The following is a 9,556-nucleotide window of genomic DNA, read 5'->3' on the forward strand; positions in this document are numbered from 1 at the left end:
AAAATTCTCAATATTCTTACTATTTTGATGCATATATAACAAAGTCTCATGGATTTATTATTCCCATGTTTCATTTGCATATCTTAATTAATTAGTTTGAGGACCTCTTGAGTTTATGGTGAAAACTGTGAAATCATGGCATTGACATAGAAATTTAAGCATTTGCTCCTAAAATACAGAGGGAAGGAGAGAGGGAAATATTAAATAACGAAAAATCATGAGATAACCAATTTTTTAATAATAATTCATAAGCATGAAGTAAACAAGATGATCATCACAGAGTATATAATATACTCTATAATGATATAACATAATGATCTTCATGTATGATGTTTTGCTTTATTTTCTCCCAACTTTCAACAGCCATAAAAATTACATATGCAATTTGTTAGTACAATGACAGTGTAAAAAACATTTATAACAATAATAAATTAACCATTTAATATTAACGTATATATTAAATTTTGAAGAAATAGCTGACATTGGGAGTAAATATATATGACAGCATGAAATCAGTTATTGAACGATACACCAAAACGAAGGACGATTGTCAGCAATTGCATAATCCAGTGCCAGAACTCAAGGTAATATTCAATCAACAAATAATCGTCTGAATTGACTGTTTTCATTTATTTTTAGCCGGAATGGATACATGATAAATTATTTCGTTTGTACTATTCTACGTACCTTCATATTCCTATAGCTTGTAATCATAAATGTATATATAGGCAATAGCAACAACATGAATTCTCAGGTAAATAGCTTGGTATATATTCTTGTAATGAATCTCAGGTAAATAACTTTGGAAGCATAAATTTAATTTGAACCTTAAAACGATCATTTGAATTACTGCAATATAATATTGGCCAAATTCAGGCTTTTTTTACACTATTGTGCAGGTTATTTGAAATGTAAAATCCTGCAAACTAAAATCTAGAAAAGAAAGTATACTATTTATTATTCAAAATCTGTATATAGCCTGAGTAAATTGTGCTTGCTATAGCTGTGGCAGAGGGAGGCAGAGATCTTGCGGCAACAACTACAGGATCTGCAAGGGAGGTAATGTTACTCGTTAAAACATGCTTTTACTTTACAATATATAGCATTACGAACCAATTCATACATCAGGATTTTCAAGGCAATAGCATCTTATTTTTGGTCTGTACTTGAACAAATATATATACCAGATAAATTTATGGACTCATGGAATTCAATGTTTGCACATGAGTTTAACAAATTGCACTGACTATTATTATTCAATAGGCAATTATTGGAGAGGAGGTAAGTGGTTTGGGCGTAAAAGAACTAACAGATCTGGAGAATCAACTGGAAATGAGCTTAAAGGGAATCCGTATGAAAAAGGTCAGCAATCAATCCGATGATACTATCAACTAATTAGTCTTTGGAACTAAACATTTTCTGACTTTATAGGAGCAAATATTGAAGGATGAAATTCAAGAGCTCTCGAAAGGTACTATAGCAGCATTCATCATGTGATATGATTAGATCAGAAATCGAAAAATTGACTGAGAACTCGTGATCATATTCCTATTGAATTTATGCAGGGGAGCATAATACATCAAGAAAATTTGGAACTCTACAAGAAGGTAAATCTCATTCGACAAGACAGAATTGTATAAAAGTTAGCAGTACTTGAGTTTCCTTGCATAATTACATAGTTAAAGCTAATACTGCAAAAAAGATAACTTTATTCAGGCTTATGGTACAAGAGATGCTCATGCAGTGAATGGAAACATCAACTATATATATCCGTATCGCTTATGAGTACAGGCCCCCATCCATCTGCAGCTAAGCCAGCCTGAGACACAAAATTTGAGATGCAAGTAGGAACATCTGATTCAAGGTACGTAAGACGTCAATTATAGTTTTAAGTTTTGTGCACTAGTAATAGATTTTTATAGGACTTTTGCTACTGTAAACCTCTGTTTAAGAGAGTTGACGTTAATAATATATTAACAAGCTGGATTTTATCTAGTCACAGAGATTCAGAACTTTCTCAAACAAGTTCCCAGCAATTCTCTGAATGAATTGCAAAATTCAGCAATCATAAGCCGGTTTAGACCTGAGTGTTGAGCCTGACTTTCCAATTAATTGTCCAGTAACTCAATCCAAAACTAGGGACCTTAACAACTAGCATGGTTACAAACCATTCATTTCCTACAAGACAATTATTGATATTTTGACCTTTTTACAGGTAGGTGTCAATGATGGCAGTAAGGATCAATGACTTAACAACCTAAACTACAGGGCAGCAGAAGAGGAGAAATAACTAAAAGAAGGATTGCAGTGTTTCTATATATATAATATATATATATATATATATATATATATATATCTATATATATATACTAGTTTTTTGACACGTGCGTTGCACGTGATTACCAATTTCAAAAATATATGTTATAGTAAATTATTGCTTATTTAAGCGAAGATTTGAATAATAAGATTAGCAAAAAATAATACTCCCTCCGTTTCAAAAAGAGCTATCTAGTTTGACTTGACACGGAGTTTAAGAAATAAAGATGACTTTTGAAAAAAATTATTAGTTAAATGCAATTATGTATACATTTATTTCAATTTGATGAGGTTCAATCATGTAATCAGTCTTATCTCACTAATGTTACCTTATAGATAATATTTGTTTTGTATTTTTCTTGTCATCTAACCAGATGTGCTTTGCATATGTATTTTACGTTAAATAGTTTAGATGTCATATGAACATGTGAAGAGAACAACTACATTTTAAAATTAAATTATTTTCCTCAAGTACTCGAGGTTATGGAATGTACCCTCTTAGGATAGAACGACTTACTTCATCAGAATAGTGGTACTTCATATTCTGCTAAACTTCGAATTCACTCAACGACAATACACAAAAAAAAAATTGCAAGAAGAATAGTAGAAGATTAGAAAAAATTGTGGTTGGAAAATGAGAGGAAATCCCTCTATTTATAGTAACAAAGGGTAGTATGAACAAATATTTTTTGTGTCTTAGAAAAATCATGACCTTTCGAGAAGTCACAACACTTCGAAAAAGTCACAAATAATGAAAAGTCACAATTGAAAAGTTACAACTCTCTTTGGAAAAGTCACTCAGCAAAAATCACAACCCTTTGAAAAAAGTCACAACTTATTAGAAAAGTCACAACTCATAAACAAACCTAAGTTAGGAATATTATAATAATTTAACATTCAAGTTAGGAGTTCATTAAGGTTATATGAAATATATAATATATATCATAATAAAGAAAGCAAAAACGCCACATGTCAGCACCACAAAAATTTCACAATTTTAAAATTTAAAAAATAATTTAAAAATCTTTTAAATATGTATCTTAAATTAAACCAAAAGAAATAAAAAAAGACTAACCAACTATTTTTAAAAGGTGAATTTTTAAATAGTAAAAATAATAAATAATTATCGTACTAATAAAAGTAATAATAATATAATATTAAAATAATGTTTATAACAATGTATTTAAATTGCTAATCAGTTTTCATGACAACTTTTTTAAATATATTTTAAATAATAAATAACAATTGAAAAAATAAAAAAACAAAATATAAACTTAAAGTATTTCTTAAATTAACATTTTAAAAACTTATTTAAATTAATAGCAGTGTAAAACTTACGTGAATTGAAAAAGGAAAAAAAAAACTGCCATTTTGATAGATCTCTTAAAGAATATTATTTCTTTTTTTTTAAAATAATATTTTTTCTTTATAACTTAAAAAAGTAGAAAAGAAAAAATAAAATAAAAACGTGCATCAATCATTTTAAATAAATAAATAAATAGCAAAACTACCCGCACATTAAAAAAATCTGTTAAATGAAGATATACTTTAGTTTTTAAAAAATAAAAAAAATATTTTAAATGTGTTTTTTTCAAAATAAGTAACCAACTCACATAACTATTTTTTTTAAATGGCAAAGTAGTTACTTTTTGAATTTGAATTTAAAGTGGTTACCTAAAACTACTCTACCCATTATCTCTATTCCCTATATATACATAAAAATAAAGTCATTAACAAAATTAATTGATCTATTCTTCTTCAAATGTGTAGTATTATTTGTTGAATTATTTCCATTCTTCTTATCTTCATCTTTTTATGGAGCGAATAGGTAGATTATTTGACGGCTAGCCGGAAAAAAAGTTTGAATATACTTGCAAATAACAAAGTGAAAGTCCAAGAAGAAGAAGAACAATATTCATGCAAGTTGAAATCTTCTGCAAATGATGATATTGTTAGATCTATAATGTCTTTTTGTGAATTTTTTTAGTTTTTTCATTCAATTTGATTTGTTTGTCATATATTGTACTTAAATTCTTTAGATCGAATGAGTTTTTTATGTTCTTCTTTTATTTACATTTGTAATCTTTGATGATTTTTATTGTGATTAATATTTTTTTCGATTGTGTTACTTTTTTATTTAATCTAAGTGAAGTTATTCTAATACTTTTTATGTTATCATTTTCTGTTAGTTTTTTCTATTCAATCATTTATACTAACATGCTTTCATATTATTGAATTATTGGTCATATCTTCACATTTATTAAAATGTTAAATATATGCAATTAAAAATCGTTGTTATGGAATCATTAATATAATAATATTGATAAATGTGTAATATAATTTATTATCATAGTTATGCATGTACCTCACTTTCTTATATATTTTTATTTTAAATAATAGATTTGTGGGTGATAAAATATTAGAGTATGAATTAAATTTGATTAATTTTATTTGTAATTTGTATGTTATTTTTTAATTTAATTTTAGAGCAGCTAATCGAATACTTTTTTAATTTTATTATTTTCTGTTAATTTTTTATTCCGTCATTTATATTAAATGTGTTTATTATTGAATTATGGATGTATTCTTCTTCAAATGTCTAATGTTGTCTGTTAAATTATTTTCTATTCTTTTTATTTAGTGAATGGGTAAATTATTTAATGGCTGGCCGAATAAAATTTGATTATATTTGCGAATAACATAGTAGAGGTTCAAGAAAATAAGAACAATATTTATCAAAGTGAAAATCCTCTGCAAATGATGATATTGTTAGATCTAGAATGTCTTATTGTGTTTTTTTTTTAGTTTATTTCATTCAATTTGATTTATTTTTGTCATATTTTGTACATAAATTCTTTAAATCAAATGATTGAACCATGAATCTATTCTTCTTCAAATGTGTAATGTTGTTTGTTAAATTAGTTTCATTCTTCTTATCTTCATTTTTTTATGGGTGAATAGGTCGATTATTTGATGGCTAGCCAAAGAAATTTGAATATATTTGCAAATAAAAAAGTGGAAGTCCAAGAAAAAGAAGAACAATATTTATCAAACTGATATTGATAAGTATAATGTCTTATTGTGACTTTTTAGTTTATTTCATTCAATTTGATTTGTTTTTGTGATATTATGTACTTAAATTCTTTAAATCAAATGAGTTTTATATGTTTTTGATTATTGGATTATTGGTAATATATTCACATTTTTAAAATGCTAAATATGTGCAATTGAATATCTTAATTACTATGGAAATATTAATATGAAGTATCGATAAATGTAGACTATCATGATTTATGCATATTATTCCACTTTCTTATATCTTTTTAGTAATATACTTGTGAGTGATAAAATATTAAAGTATGAACAAAAATTTGTTCATTTGTTCAGTTAAATTTATTTAAAATTTTTACTATACTTAAAATAAATGGTTTGTCTTTGAAATTTAGAACCTTCAAACCTATAGAATATACAACTATTCTAAAAATTAAATGTACAAAAAAGACTTCTTATATTACAAGGTATCAAATAATTTAAAATTATTTTGTCAATACTGAAATAAATAATAGGTCATTTAATTAATTAGAAATTTCCATTTAATTAATAAGAGAATATGTACTATTGTATATGAGATCGAGACAAATAGTAACATGTTTCAAAATATTAGATCAAAGCAAACTCCAAAATTAAGATTATTTTTTTTTATAACGTGGGAATTCAAACATTTTAAAAAAATATAGAATTTATATAAACTTTTAAATAGTTAATTAGGAATTATAAAATTATTTAAAATCATATGTTAGTTATTTTAAAATTATAAAATTATTTGTAATTTTTTTAAATAATTGAGACTAACAAATTAAAAGTTCAAATTTTGAAATTATTTTGTTTGTTCAAAAATATTTTTTATTTGTGCGTACCTCAATTTTTATCTCAATTATATAGAAACTTTAATAGTGATCATAAATAATTTCATCATTATTATTAATAGAACATTAGAAGAATTAATACTAAAAGTATTTATGTTAATAAAATTAAATTGTTGTATGTATTATTGATATATGATTAAAGAAAATAAAACGGGGAAGAAAATAGTAAGTAAATATTATACGTTGTATTAAAAAATATTTAAGTTAATAAAAACAGAAATTGTTTGTAATTATTATTTTTTATGATTAAACAAAAATAACAATTTGAAGAAAATAATAAATAAAAATTACACGTTGTATTAAAATAATAAGTACTAAAAACTATGATAAATTTTATAATAGTCATAAAAGAAATTTACGCAGTAACTACTACAATAGAATACTAGAAAAATTGATAAGTTCCGTGACATCTAATCATTGATAAAAAAAATAAATTATTATTTTATTTTTCAAAAATTTAAAAGTAACTTATTCACTATTTGTAATTAATTATTTTCAATGATTAATAAAAAAATGTATATATCATGTACACGTTTCTATTATTATGACATTATTTTATATTGACTCTATTTAAAATTATTTTTCTATTATCGTTTGACACAAATTTAAGAATGTAAAGAATATTTTGAATCTTTTGGATTTGTTAAAAAATATATGCAAAATATACTAACATGTCATTTAATCTTATGATATTTTACATTTCATGTGAAATATTTTTAACTAATAAATTGTTAATACGAAAAATATATGAATATATCAATACAACATAAAAAATAAAGGACAAATAATTTCAACTATTTGATGTTTCATGAAATTAAATTAATCATAAATTCATATATAGCCGCGCAACGCGTGGGTACGTATACTAGTATGCATAATAGTGCATTCGTTCAAATAAATACACTTAATGCACAGTAATAGGCTTCTCTCAAGCCCCTCTAAAATCACTTGACCTTCTGAAGACTTTATTTGAGAGTAACTCTTCGATTAGGATCTGGACATTACTATTTCAACCACCTAGTGTATAAGGGTATAAGTCCTAGTCGAACGGATTTGAGAAACACACGAGTCTGAATAAGATTATTAGCAGACAACTCTATCGCCCGATCTAAAGTATGAAAGAATGGAAACATTTTCTTAAATGTCTCTAGTCCCTTATTTATATAAGTGGGGCGCTCACAATGATAAATAAGATTATATTGACACGCCTTCATAGACACCCTAGGATACTTGAACTCTGTGGTCTAATAACAAGTTTGTCACGACCCGAGCCTACACCCTGGACGTGGCCAACACTTGAGAACCATTGCTAGTCCCCAAGCAAACCCTCATCCTGATAACAAGTGAAAGACTAACTCAAGCATACACAAGCATCAAAACTAAAGAATTACTTAAAAACGACTTATTAAATCGTAAAATTTATCTAAATGTACTGAGTATTAAACATAAAATTTAAATAAAATATCTTAAACTGAATATTGCAAGATTGACCATGATTTTCTATCTATGAAGCTTTTATTGTATAAAGATAGGTGTCAGGACAAGACCCACGACACCTCAAAGAGTTACTACTAACAAATAATAAAATTAGGGGTCGTTTGGTAGAAAAATAAATAATGCATTGATTAGTAATGCAGGGATTAGTGTTTGATTCATTGTTTCCCAACTCATCTTGTGTTTGGATTAAAACTCTAAAAAAGCTTCTTTCCAATTATACCCTTGAATTATTATGAGATTTTCTATTTATGTAATTGGGAAAATATAGATAATTGCCGAACAATATTATTTTTCTATGGCCTTCTAACTAGCAAGGAGAAGAACAATTTTGTTGTCATGTTTGCTATTTTCTCACTTGAATTATTAGAGGGTAAATAATTGTCACCTTAATAAATTAATCACTTTAAAAGATTAATTTTCAATTTTGAATATATAGACCATCTACTTTAAACCCGAAAAGACCGTAAACAATAGTAAAATCGAATAAATTATCTACATTTATACAAAAAAAATTGCAAGTTATAGTTTTAATATGTATGCAATTTATAAATTGTTCAAAATACAAATAATTAGAAACCACATATAAATAAGAAATAATATATTCAATTACGACCACAAACCTCATGTGGTGATATATTTGCATTTTCAATTAGTAAAACAACTCACATTTAAAATATTATATTGATATGTATTACATTTATTTATCAACAAACAACTCTCTCTAAATAATAAAAAATTTAATTATAAATTTACTAGTATAAATATAAAAGATAAAATCAAGAAAATAAATAAAATGATTTTAGGAATATTTTTGTCTTTAAATAGATAATCCCGTGGTATTAAATCCAATGTATTACTAAGACCACCAAATGGAAGGTATTAATAATACATCCTATAATACCATATAGGGTGTATAACTAATCCATGGATTAGTTATACTTAGGCCCGAAAATTCTACCAAATATAGTAATAATTAATACCATACATAATACATGGACTATTTCTCCTAATACTTCCTACCAAACGACCCCTTAGAGTCTTCCAAAAGCAAGGTAAAGGCCTCACCAAAAGCTGATAAGAGGATGATGTGATCTCGTTGGATCTCTCGTTGATGATCCTACGTACCGGAATCCGCACCATGAAACGATGCAGGTCGAATGACATCAGTACATTGAATGTACAATTATGTAATAGCGATGAATAACACAAACAACTGAACTGAAAGGCTGGAAATAACTCAACTGAAATATAGTATGGATAATTATGAAAATCATTTAAGCTCTTACTGTAGGAATGCAATAATAGTAAATACTGCACTGAAATGCATATATAAAAATATACTTTACTTTATTGGGGAGTTTCTCTAACGAACAACCATCACTATAAGCCTTGTGATGATAAAACGTCTTACCCAGAGTATAGAACGAAACTAAAATGATTGATCCACTAAAAATCCTTCTTGAGGCAGGTGAGGTGTCGTCCATTTTGCGGCACGATCCTATCTACACTAGCTACGTAGTTTATTGGGGTTGTAAGTTGTCTGAACTCTCCCCATATTGGTGCTCAATACTACTCCCAAAATATATATATGTATGCTCATGTAATTAACAAATCAATGGGTTGAGATAATTACTCAAAAGGGCCTCTCTAATACGCAACTGAACTGTACCCAATCTTTCTGAAAAATCTTTATACTTTTCTGAAAGTAGTACTCTCTTTTTAATGTGAAAAAAAAAATCTTCTTTTAAGGGTAAACTGAACTTCTCTTTATCTGACTGAAATGTTTTTTTAAAATTATATATTCTCTTAAAGAATAG

General features: G+C 26.4%; 1 pseudogene; it reads left to right on the plus strand.

Moving 5' to 3' along the window:
* Positions 1-506: 506 nt before the first annotated feature.
* LOC125807298 (MADS-box transcription factor 27-like) lies at positions 507-1,785 on the plus strand (annotated as a pseudogene).
* The last annotated feature ends 7,771 nt before the right edge of the window (positions 1,786-9,556 follow it).

The sequence above is a fragment of the Solanum verrucosum genome, unplaced genomic scaffold (genome assembly GCF_900185275.1).
Source record: "Solanum verrucosum unplaced genomic scaffold, falcon-dt-bn FXZP01000542.1, whole genome shotgun sequence".
In the NCBI taxonomy this organism is placed as follows: Eukaryota; Viridiplantae; Streptophyta; class Magnoliopsida; order Solanales; family Solanaceae; genus Solanum; species Solanum verrucosum.